Source organism: Somniosus microcephalus, chromosome 16 (assembly GCF_052327205.1).
Source record: "Somniosus microcephalus isolate GS21.2 chromosome 16, FLI_Smic_1.0, whole genome shotgun sequence".
Taxonomy (NCBI): domain Eukaryota; kingdom Metazoa; phylum Chordata; class Chondrichthyes; order Squaliformes; family Somniosidae; genus Somniosus; species Somniosus microcephalus.
The window spans coordinates 44,004,365-44,017,219 of NC_141002.1; the positions used below are offsets into that span (position 1 = coordinate 44,004,365).

The 12,855-nt window shown below is 41.8% G+C and overlaps 1 protein-coding gene across 5 annotated transcripts in view; it reads left to right on the forward strand.

Annotated features, from left to right (window-relative positions):
- The window catches only part of LOC147106110 (ELKS/Rab6-interacting/CAST family member 1-like), a 1,260,296-nt gene that overhangs the window by 821,258 nt on the left and 426,183 nt on the right, over nt 1-12,855 (forward strand). The gene's annotated exons all lie outside the window — the stretch shown is intronic.

Here is a 12,855-nt window from a genome sequence, read left to right on the forward strand (position 1 = left end):
GTAACTTCCAGGAGATATTAATTTTGGTTTCAAAGGGAAAATTAAAATATACTCCAAAATATGTCAAATGAAGTGTCAAGAAACAAATTTTCACGAGGAGATGCTCGCAACTGTATTAGAAGATAAATATCATGCCTTCGACCCTCACATCTCCCTTCAGTAAGTTCTAAATTCATCACTGCAGAAAACTGAGCTTATGTGTACTTTAGATTTTTCCTCCTGCAATAAAAACTATGGCATGTTGCTTAAGTTATGACAAGCCCATGTCCCACTGTACTTTCAGTCTAACTACTTGTCTTTGTGTCATAAGGCCTATATTCAGGCCTGTTTTTGAGCTGTCGGCTTTTTGAAGCTGTTGGTTAACTTTTTCTAGTTTTCCATGTTGGTGTGTGTGTGTATTGTGGAGGAGCCACAAGAGACTCAGTGTACTTTAGTATAATCCCCTTAATTGTATTATAGTGCAGCCGGGGACTGCACCTTTAAACTGATTGTTACCTTTACAGTGTGTGTTTGCCTTTATCCTGCGTGGTGACATCATGACACCGATCACGTGACCGCCAGTGGCGCGAAGAACGTGGGGACGTCATGACGTCAGCTTAGAGAACTTTCCAGCAGTCTTCGACTACCTGGCATCTTGAACGAACGTGTTTTGATTTCCTCCTTGTAACATCCAGTAAACTTCGTTGTTATTAAATTCCAGTCTTTTAATCCATCGAGTTGAGCTGAATTATTTAGTTAGGAACCTCCGTTCCTACAGTATATTATTTATATATATATATATATTTTAAAATGTAAACTGATCAGCTTTATGTTCAGCGCAAGCACAGACGAGTCTCAAAGAACTACCAATGGAAATAGGTCTGGGACGAATGTCACAATCGATAACGATCTTGATTCCTTTTACATGCAGTCTCCCAGCCAACTTGGGCCAGAAATGACCATTCAGATTTGTATAGTAACTACCCTGATAAGCATGCTGTGCCCAATAACTTGATAATGAAAGGTACTGATATCATTCTAGCCAGACGTTTGCAAATCCATGTCCAATTCTTTCGAAGACACACATACACACCTGTTGAAAACCTATTGGGTTCATCGCTAATCAGTTTGTTCTGCAGTTTATATCGTGTTGAAATTAATGAGTCTTTTGTTTGAGCTTTCCTTTGACCTTAACCTCTTGACACCTACAGCAATATTTCTGTAGGTTGTGACAATCTGCTAAGACTTGCACTCGATTTTATTACTAGAATTAAGAAATATTCTGTGGGTTCTTTCTTGCCCCCTCCTCCAGGAGTATTCTTTGAAAAGGATAATTGTCTAAAGTATCTCAAATGTCTCACAATCCTTGTACTTAACAAGAGAATCAAAGCATCCATCCACCCTATGGGGAAAAAATGAAATCAATATAAAAAAACTTGGGTTTTAACTGAGGCATTTACTGCTTTTATCTTTAGATGTATTAATTTAATTAAAACGAGTGTTTTTAATATGACTAACTCGTAAGAGTAGCAGAACCCAATAAAATAAGGGATCTGAATTAACATTAGAGAGACCGTCATTCATCCAACATACTCCAGCAGTCATGTTTTATTGGTCATGTTCATAATTTTTAATTTTTTGCTCCTGTTTCAGGTGGGGCCAAACACACTTGGGGCAGGTGGGGGAGAAGCACTCTGGGCAAGGAAGCAAGTGAGTGAGCAGGAGGACCAGGAATCACTCAGGCTGAGCACTCAAGATAAATACTCGGGATAAGTGGGAGACTTTCATAACCCAGTTCACAGCACCTGGAGTGTATCCCAGTTGCTCTGACCCCTCCCTACAATTCTTTGTGGCCTGTCCACACCCGCTTGTTGTCATTCATGCACTATCCCAACCCTCTTGGAGTCCTTCATGATCCCTCTTGAACAATCCTGAGCCATTTGTGGCTCGCTCCAACCAGCCCAGAATAATGTGCAGCCTGGGTGGAGTCATTCCCAACCTGCTAAGAAGCCCTTTTTTACCCACAGTTTTCTCATCAGCTGTTAGTATTTGGCTCTCCTATTGTATTTGCTAACTATATACAAGCAGAGATACCATGACTTTCAGAAGAAAGAATAATGGGAGTTTGCTTGCAGTAAAGTTGGCTGTGCTCCTGCAGCAGGAGATGGAACAGCAACAGATTGTCAAGGTGAACCTTGGCTTGCACAGGCCTTCCAACTTCACCGTCCCTAACTCGCTCCTCGGTTGGGGACCTCAGTTGGTTTACCTCCTCAGGAGTCCCCTCCCTTCCTCCTCATTGGATGTCAGGGGCCTGAGGCTGGAGGCACCCTGGTTGCCTGTCACTTTCTCATATTAGGTGCCATTTTCTCCTGAAAGAAAAATGTAGAGCTGTCCTGTTATCAGGAAATGCATTGCGCCAGGCAATTGCAGCAGGCTGAAATTCAAATGGTGATGACAAGTACTAGAAGGAAACAAGGACATGGAAGTTTAGGCTTTGATGAGTGGGCATGCAGATAATGCTGTGAGGGAAGATACATTTGCAAATGGCAGCAGGGGTATGAGGATATCTACAAGTAGTATATTACTCCTCTGTTGTAGCCCTTGAACAACTATGAGGGTAAGGAGAATTGGATTGGCACACGTAGTACAATGCATTCTGGGAAACTCGGGTGAGTTCTCTTATCTGCTCACATCAAGTCATTGAACTTCTTACAGCTTTGCACTGCCATCTGGAGGGGAGGTCAAAGAGGTGACACCTACTGCCACTGCCACCCCTTTCACATGGCTTGAACCACAGTCTTTATTGGCTTCCACTCATGCCCTCCAGATAGGCCGTACTTCCTCTGCTGCACCTGCTATAGGAGGAGCCATTTGAAAAATTGCCTGCCTGGCATTTTGAAAGGGCCTTCCATAAATCCCCTGCTCTTACTCACCTGGCATTGTTCCCCTGTTGTTACATTGCTGTGCTCCTGGAAACCTTTAGCTCGCTGCCTGCCCCCTTGAGCTGCTGCTGCATTTTAAATCCAGCAGCACCCCTAATATTCCACCCTCTCCCAATGCAAGCAAGTGGTGCTTGGGGGACTTGCACTTTGAGCTGGTCCCAGGAAATAGCCTTGGGTCAGCAGCGATAATGACAGGCGGGCAGAAGTCCTGTGCCATCATTCTTCGAGCCCTGAGGAAAATCAGCCCTTCCAACTTTGTGGCCTTAAAGGGACAGACTAGATGAAGTATAACTCCTTTCTTGAATAGTACACTGAATTGCACAGTACAGCACTCCCGTCACTGTAAGACAGTGTGTCCTCCAATTTACCATGAGCAAGTCAACGGGAGATTTGGTAGTATATAGATGTATTAGAGAAAAATGTAGAAAAATACACACAAAAAATGTTGCTTCGACTGCTGAAAGCTTTATTTACATTTGCACTATCTGTATAACATTGCATAATCGAACAACACATGAAACGGATGCTGCTCAGCAAAACCTTTGACAGAATTATTGTAGTGATTCAGTCAGATAATAAGCAAATGCAAACTTTAAACATAGCCTGATGTAATTAAAAACACAGTGCTGTATGCAGGGCTCTGCAAAGGTGTTGGGATAGATTTGACCAAATAGAATACTGGCAAAAAATAAATAAATGAAAGCCTTCATCGTTACATGGGTCTGTACAAATTGCTCTCAGCCTTGAAACTATAAAAAAGAAGCTTGTATTGAGCTATAAGCCACAATGCCTATCATGTTTTTATAGTAGTTTTAATGTTGGAGTTAGGTTACGTACAGGGGGTCCGGTTCCTCAAGCAGTATTTGGATATCACATAGTGTAGTGTGGACACCATAATAAAATATATGAAACCGTTGTATTGCAGATTAGACATTTCTGCCAAAGTCTTCAGTATGTTGGTAAAAATACATGAGTCACCACGGAACAGTCATGTTCTGCCCTGCATGTCCGCACAATTTGCAGCTGTTATTAACCAGTATCTGACATGCAATATTTACAAAACTAAAGTGTGCAAAGAGTCAGCGAAAGCCCACGACATTCCAAGTGGGCCATGGCAGAATGTTGTGACTGTTATTTTTTTGAACTCAGTAAGTTAACGAATACCAAGGGTTCAAATGTGATTGCACATTGAAAGAAGCAGATTGCAAGATACAGTACCCAGATGAAATATTTAGGATAAGAGACTCGGGTATCCAAGTATGGAGTTCAGAAAAGCATATGGATTTGTTAATCACAACCTCATCACAAAAGTAACCACAATGCAGTGGGAAAGCTGAGAAAGCTCTTCAAATTTTAAATAAATATGTTGAAGAAAGCAAAAGATTAAGATGCACATCTAGCCCTGCTTGATTATCATAACAAGATAGTACTGTGTCACCAGCATAATTGTTGATGGGCAGAAAAATAAAAGCAATGCTTCCATCCCAAAATCATCAAGGGAGTTTCATAATAGGTCAAGTACAACAAAAACAAGGGAACTATGTAGTATTACCGAGGATCTAATTCTATAAAAGCACTGCTTGCAGGAGACACAGTGAGAGTGCGTGTACCTGAGAAAAATGAGTGGAAACCAGCAACTCCGAACAAGGAGCTGAAAACCAATTGATTGGTTAGACTCAAGAGTTGTTTTTCTTCCGTAATGCACCCCAGATGCACATATTATTGGGGTGTAAAGCAGATGAAAAATGGAAGGAGACCCATTACATCAAATGTCTGCCTGCAACTTCCAGTCACGCTTGGATGTGGCTTTGATTTGTCGTACCTAAAACAGGAATTGTTATTGAATAAATATGTAAACCAGGGTCGGATGACATAATTCCAGCCTATGACGTATTTTCCTCCATTTTCATTAGTTGCAGGTCAGATGCGGGCTGGCCCTATATAAACTGGGCGCCAGGTCAGGGAACGCTGTGTATTAAATGATGCTCTCATTTAAAGTAGGAGAGTCCACGTTTTTCAACAAGTGGAATTTCAATTTTGTACCTTTTTGGATTTGTGAACTTATTCAACTTTGTAAAGTATGTAAACCATCTGAACCGGAAATACGGGCAGGTTCAGGTGTGTCCGAGCAAAGTGCACTATGCTTTCTTTGTGCACCAGTGTAGGTTCCCAAGAAAAAGCAGCCCTATGATATTATGATAAAATATAATAATAAGCTTTACATATATTTTAGAGTTTATTTTAATTTTGAGTTTAAAACATAGGTGGCAAAAATCCATGTTCGTTACATAAGAACATAAGAAATAGTAGCTGGAGTAGGCCATTTGGACCTTCGAGCCTGCTCCACCATTCAACAAGATTATGGCTGTTCGATCTACCTCAACTCCATCTTACGCACTATCCCCATATCCCTCAATTCCCTTGGTTCCCAAAAATTTATCGACCTCTGTCTTGAATATTCCAAAGATTCTTACGCTTGGATTGTGCCCGTCAGTGGCTTCCATTTGTGGGGTCAGTGAGAGGGTATCTAATTTGCATTGGGCAGGGGGCATCTGCTCCACTATTGGTGCATCTCTGATTCGTGCTTGTCACATACTGCTGGAAATTCCGTTGCCTGCCAGCTATCGTGGGGCGGGGTGCCCAGGTATTTCATCCTCTCTTTGGCCCCCTGTTTAAGGGCTAATTCTAAAATGTTAACCAAGTCCCCACTTTCTCTAACTTGGATCTCCCAATCGAGCCCAGTTCCGCCCGACTGGACGCCAGTATATCACACCCGACTTAGTCTCAGCCTTTATGGGCTGGAGAAGCAAGAACTCCCAATGTAGGGGGTCCCCGCAAGAACTCCCAATGTAGGGGGTCCCCACCCACCCCAGTTCCGCCCCGCCCCCTCTGATATACTGACCTTGTAAGGGGCATATTCAGATCCCAGTCTTTTTCTCAGCTGTTCCATCAGACAGCCACTGGAATCACAGCGGGAGCATGGTGGAATGGCCAAGAAATATTGGCCGAAATATACCAGAAGGCAAGGGTATACAGAGTCACCTAGTGGTCGGGAAGTGCTTTATATAAAAAACAAGTGCTCTGACCACAGGACGTGACATTTTGGAATAAGGCTTGAGACATGCTGCAGACAGTCTCCTGAGTGGTGGTGTTAAAATAGACAACCACCCAGAACAGTCACTACACTCGGTCCTAAAGCCACTACACATTGCTATATCTCTTTTTTTCAGAAACTTCTTAATTATGTTTTCAGTTCCCCGCCCTTTAATCTTTTCTCATCTCCTGCTCGTTGCCTGCGCCCGCTTGTAAAGTGCTCTAAAACAGTCTTCAGTGTGAGGGGGTGATATAAAAACCCAAGTTGTTGTTGTAATGTTATCGTCCTAGAGCCAAAAGCATGTATTTTCTGATATTGCCATATTTTATGCCAAAATGGTTGTTTGTGGATTTTACATAGACTCAAATGGATGTGGTTTGCAATCATTTTCCAAGGTCAGCTCATAATATAGTTCCAGCTGCATATTCAGATGAGTGTGGTGAGTACACCAATGATGGTAACAGAAGATTGCCTGCAAGTGAAATTTAAAGGGACAAATAAGGAGGAGTGTCACAATAGGGTGACAAAAATTCTGGAAGCCTTTGGACAACCTCAACAAGCATTTCAACCCACTGCTAAGGCAAAAGCCATAGGAGGCCAAGAAATAACTGGCAAATGTGAAGGGAAAGGAAACCCCAGATAAAGGGCATGAATTTATAAGCAAGTGATGGAGTATCATAACACATGACCTCCATTTGAGTGCTGTTGAAGTGATGATGCTGCTGCATTATACAGTTGTAAGGATGGCAGTTCCTCGTGTCATTCCATAACACCATTCCAAATAGGTTAGCATTGCAGCATGTATGCAAAGAGATGGAACCAAGTTTCAAGTGGCAGTGTCACTCTGCTGGTCCTCTGCTGGTGTGCATGCAGCGGATGGTGCAGCTCAGCCCAAACCCAAAGACGACAATTGCCCATGGTCATTGCAGTTAGGTGTGCCAAGGCCTATAGAAATGATGGGTGTCAGTCAGGTTATGCTGGCTGTTAATTACCCTGGTAAGCTGCCTTTAATGCAATGCCACAGAAAATGTGATTTGTGTGCTTCAAAGGAACGATCAAACACTATGAACCACCGCCGTCTGGAGTTATGGTTTTGTAGGGACCAGCAGGTGGGTGCAGAGAACCTCTTGTGCAGCCTGATCTCCTTGGCATTCCTCCATAGCTCCAACTCTTCTTCCAAGAATGTCAGATAAGGGGATTTCCATTCAGATCCTATTTGTGCTAGTAATGGAGTTGGGGACAAAAAAGAAAAAGCCTGCAACAATTAATGCAGAGGATCATGGCCAACAATAAGTGCCAACAGAAAAATGTTTGAAAAAATCTAGAATACACAACTTAATATTACTGTGTCTTTTTCATGGCCTCCAGTATGCTTACTGCTGCTTAGTAAGCAAGGACACATATTTCAAATGGGTGTAATTTATGTTTAATGCCTGACATGGCTCCAGATAAACATGTAAATGAAGAGCCTGCCTATTTCACATGGGTGCTTCCACGTCACTTGTCCTGCCCACCAGAAAATGTGTTGAGGTGCAAAGTTGGTGGCGTTCTGGTAGGACGGGACTTTGTCACATGCTCCTCTACTGACCATCCTAATATCAGGCAGACTTCAGTGAAAAATTAATTTAATGTCATTTGCAGTACGTTATACAAACACCACTGCAAAAGCTTACCGAACACTTTTTCAGCGGGTACCTTTTAATTCAGCTCACCTTTCAGGCTTAAGTGGAAAATAAGAGAACATTTCCCAAAATGGATGAATAACAGGGGTTTTTCCCTTCTGTTATTCATTATATGCCAAGTCCTATCCCTTGCACTGCGATATCTGGTTTTAACTTGTTTAGCAGTGGGGGTACTAGAATTGGCCTTAGTATCACAGGATAAAGGATGGAAACAATCAGGATTTCTCTCCTTATTGACCACTGCTGGAAAGATGTGGATGTTGAGGAAGAACAGTATCTGCCTCAGGGTCGATTGTTGTGCTCCTTGCCATCAACTAGATCACACATGAAGAATAGTCACTTTGGTGAGGAACTAGAAGGTTGCTCACACCAGTTATTTCCACCCTTTCAGTCGGCTCATACCTAACATGAGGGAGCAAATAATCCAATAAGTGTTGATTTAGTACTCTAACCAGTTTTGAAACAGTGTTTTTTTAAAATATCTTTGCTGCTGTTCCACATTAACACGTATTAAACCACAAACGTGTAACTCGTTCTATTAAAGACAGGGAAAGAGTTGTGTGGCCATTGGTGTACTGAAGGAGCAGTGGTAAGTGAGCTCATGATGATCCGTAGGGGAAAAGGTCTCTATGGAGGTTAAGTATTAGCCCACAATGAACAATTGATGGGTGGGTCACCCCTGCCAGCTTTCACAGAAATCCTACTAACTGGTTTACAGAGTGATTTTGGCTGGAAGCAAATTTGCTTGCTTGGCTTTTCTGCTGGAGACATAAATTGTGTTGTGAAGGTGTAGAAAACACAAGAGGGGCAACATAAACATAGCAAAGAGGGGGAAATCGCTTCTTAAACTCCAAAACCATTTTTTTTTTTTAAAAAGGCCATAAATTTGCATATGTCTACAACAATCCAGATATGATTTTCAGGTTGACAGACTGTAACTAGTGGGGTATCACAGGGATCAGTGCTTGGGCCTCAGCTATTTACAATCTGTATCAATGACTTAGATGGGGGGACTGAGTGTAATGTATCCAAGTTTGCTGACGATACAAAGCTCGGTGGGAACTAAGTTGTGAGGAGACTGCAAAAGGATATAGACAGGTTAAGTGAGTGGGAAAGAACATGGCAGATGGAATATAATGTGGAAAAATGTGTAGTTATCCACTTTGGTAGGAAAAATAGAAAAGCAGAATAATTTTTAAATCGTGAGAGATTGCGGAATGTTGGTATTCAGAGGGTCTTGGGTGTCCTTGTACACGAATCACTGAAAGTTAACAAGCAGGTACAGCAAGCAATTAGGAAAGCAAATGGTACGTTAGCCTTTATTACAAAAGGATTGTAGTATAAGAGTAAAGAAGTCTTACTGCAATTATATAGGGCCTTGGTGAGACCACACCTGGAGTATTGTGTACAGTTTTGGTCTGCTTACCCAAGGAAGGATGTACTTGCCTTAGAGGGAGTACAATGAAGGTTCACCAGACTGATTCCCGGGATGAGGGGATTGTCCTATGAGGAGAGATTGAGGAGACTAGGCCTATATGTGCTAGAATTTAGAAGAATGAGAGGTGAACTCATTGAAACATATAAAATTCTTACAGGACCTGACAGGGTAAATGCTAAGAGGATATTTCCCTTAGCTGGGGAGCCTAGAACCAGGGGTCACAGTATCAGAATAAGGTGTTGGCCATGTAGGACTGAGATGAGGAGAAATTTCTTCACTCAAAAGAGTTGTGAATCTTTGGAATTCTCTATCCCAGAGGGCTGTGGATGCTCAGTCGTTGAGTATATTCAAGACAGAGATCAACAGATTTTGGATACTAAGGGAATCAAGGGATATGGGGCTAGTGCGGGAAGGTGGAGATGAGGTAGAAGATCAGCCATGATCTTATTGAATGGCGGAGCAGGCTCAAAGGGCCGAATGGCCTACTCCTGCTCCTATTTCTTATGTAAATAGCCACGACTTCCCTACCTTTCCTGTTTTTTACTGTTATTCTTTATTCCTGTGCCCCACCCTCCTGGTAGTCCTAAAATGTTAGGAGGAGGTTCACAATAGCAAGTTTGTTTTATTTTTGTCTTTCCCGACAAACGTCTTCTCAGACACAATTAAGCATCGTTAGTTGTGGAACTGAACCTCCAGCATCATTCAATGTAATTTTAAATGTAGTTCAAAAATGAGGCTTTCTTGGCATAATGGGTTTCCCTGCATAACAATGTGCTATTTGTCAGTGATTTATTACAGATTTGTCACATCTGTACAATGTTGTAGCCTTGCCAGACACTTATGGGGGATAAAGTTATTATCAGAACAAAGTTTTACAGCACCACAAATGAACCTTACATACTTTACAATAAAGTTGCAAGTGATGGTTTTCATTACAGGGCTGCCAGAGTCGCAGAAGGTACTGTATATGAGGTTGGTAGTTAGACCCTTATTATAATAACAGCAATACACCACTGGCCAAGGACTTAGATCTTCCAACTTACCTTCATTTCAAGGATGACAACACTATTTAAGAACAGTTACCTGCATTTTTAATAAGCACTTTCTCATTTAGTTTTAGTTAGTGTATTTTGGATCAAACAGAATAAATTAATGCATTTTTGACAGTTCTTGGAGTCAAACACAGGCCTTTCATTTGCAGCAAGTTTGCCTTCAGTATGTAGTGGAATCATCACCTGTAAAATTTTCCTCAGGTTGCAATGGTCTTCAACTTGGCACAATAAAGTGATAAATAGTATGAATCAGAGGAGGACAATTTTTTCATGCCTTCAGATTTTCTGACATTTTTTGATAGTTTAAAAAATTATAGAAAACACGAAAATCAAAGCTTTAACCATCTGGTGCCTGTCTGGCAGGGAGTGGTGATCACTCATTTAACCTGGCTTCGAGTTTGTTTATGCTTGACACACCATCTAATCCCTGCACTTTGTCATGTTCCCTCCAGTATTTGCATAACCTTCCCTATCTGAAAGCTTTCCTTGTAGTGATAAGGAGCATTTATTTCCCTTGTCCACTCAAGGATCAAAATGCAGCTGGGGGTTATCTCCTGCCCACTTCATTGCCAAACCTTACCATTGTGTGCAACTTTCGGAATGATGATTACCTTCCTGATAATTAACTGACCGAGAGGTCAGAGGTGAAGAATTAAATTATAGTCAACAAATAATTGCTTTATTGTAAGCTTATCGGGGAGCATAAAAAAAGGGGGAAACCGTTTTAGTTGTATTCAGTTCTCTATCATAATGTGTCCACGCCAAATTGAGAGAAACATACTTGCCGAATGCTGACCGGCTCATATTTTTGAAAACAATCCTGACTTTTTATGCTGTCCCTCAGATTCAAAAATAATTATCTTATATATGATTGTAATTTATAACAAGACTATTCTCTAACCCATCAACACTGCAATGCTTGATCCAGTAATTCCTCTCCATGTCTCTCTTGTGTCTCCTGTCATTCCTTCCAGTTAAAATCCTGCCAGTCTTCATCCCTCTCGATTGCTGCCTCATCTCCTTCCCCTTCTTTCTGATTCTGCTCAGTTCCCGTCTAACTTTTCAGCCATGCTGAGTTTCTGTTACCTCATTAGCAACTTAGCCCAATGTTTTCCCTCCCACATACTTATCCTGACCAATTTTTAAAAATATACTTGTTGTCTTTTCAGTCAGGACACATGGGGATGATGTTCTTCTGTTACATTAGAAACCGCCCTGAAGAATCTCTGCATATATTGTGTGTCGCTTGAGTTTCCAGTGGGGTTTGGGATGGGCGGCACGAGTTTCTGCCTGAAATAGGCAGAGCCTCATAATATGATGCGGGAATGACATCACAACACCGTCTGCGTTATTTTCCAGCCAGTATGCCCATACAACACCAGAACATAATTACGCCATATATTAAGAAGTGCCCAGAATTACTAGATAATGATCACGAAAATGAGTTCAAAAGGTTAGAATGAAGATTCATTCAGCAGTTTTATGGCCATTTCTATCCTGATTGTCTTGTTTTTTTGGTGGGGGGTGGTGGCAGTTCTGCTTCCACTTAACTGCTGTGGTAATTGCTCTGCAGCTGCTATTTTTCCCCTTCCCCCATATTAGATTTTTTGGATAAAGAAGAGGAGGACCAACAAGCAGATGCCAGGCAGGCCAGGCTACACTAGAAGTGTTCTATTCCCACCCAAGTGCACCCACATACCCACATCTAAAAAGGGGCACATACTCACTTTGGCAGAGGCTTAGTGCACATGAAGGCTCCTGTTCACAAAGAATGCTAGGAGAGCACACTGGATAATACAAATAGGAAAATGTGAATATCTGACTAACTGTAATGCTAGAAGCTTCCTCGGAAGCACCCCAGTTACAGCATGTCACACTTTCATTGATGCTGCAGGGAAGAAGGCATGACGAGGTGATCAACAACCAGCATATTCTGATTGGTTGCACCCATCAAGATGCCACCAAACTTATTTGTAGGTAAGTTGCACCTAATTGGCAACAAATGATGCAAATTGCCGATTCATGCTTGCACATTGGATTTTCTTTCCCTTCATCTTAGCCTTGGCAAAAGCTGCCTGTCAGCTGAGACGCATTTGACTCTTTCCAATGGCTGTAAAAAAAAATTATGAGGGTGAAATTGGTCAACGCTCGTAGTGCAAAATGGGCAGATAGCAAATCGACAGCCCATTTCACGTCGTGCCCAATTTTCGTTTCCATTGACTTCAAGGAAATCGAATACGGTGTAAAACAGGCTGCTGCTTCACGATCAGCCTGTTTTGCGCTACTGCCGTTGACAAATTTCAACCGCTATGTCTTCCATTCTGTTACTACCCTTTAAATATCATTCAATCTTCTGTTTCCACCACCCAAAGCAATTCTGCATCTGGAACTGTGAATACTTATGCAGAAAAAGATGACCCTGGAGAATTGAATGCTACTAGCACGTTACCGTTCTGGCAAGATTTGCACCAGTTCATAACCATTTAGAACTGACATACAAAACTACATGAAAATGAGCCCTTTGTGTTGTAACGTTAAAAGTTTGGACAGTTGTACTAAATGCTATGATGTTGTTCAACAGAAAGCATGCTTAATAGGCAGGGTCAGACTTAAATGACTATCATGAAGTCATCTACATAGGATATACAGCACAGAAACAGGCCATTCG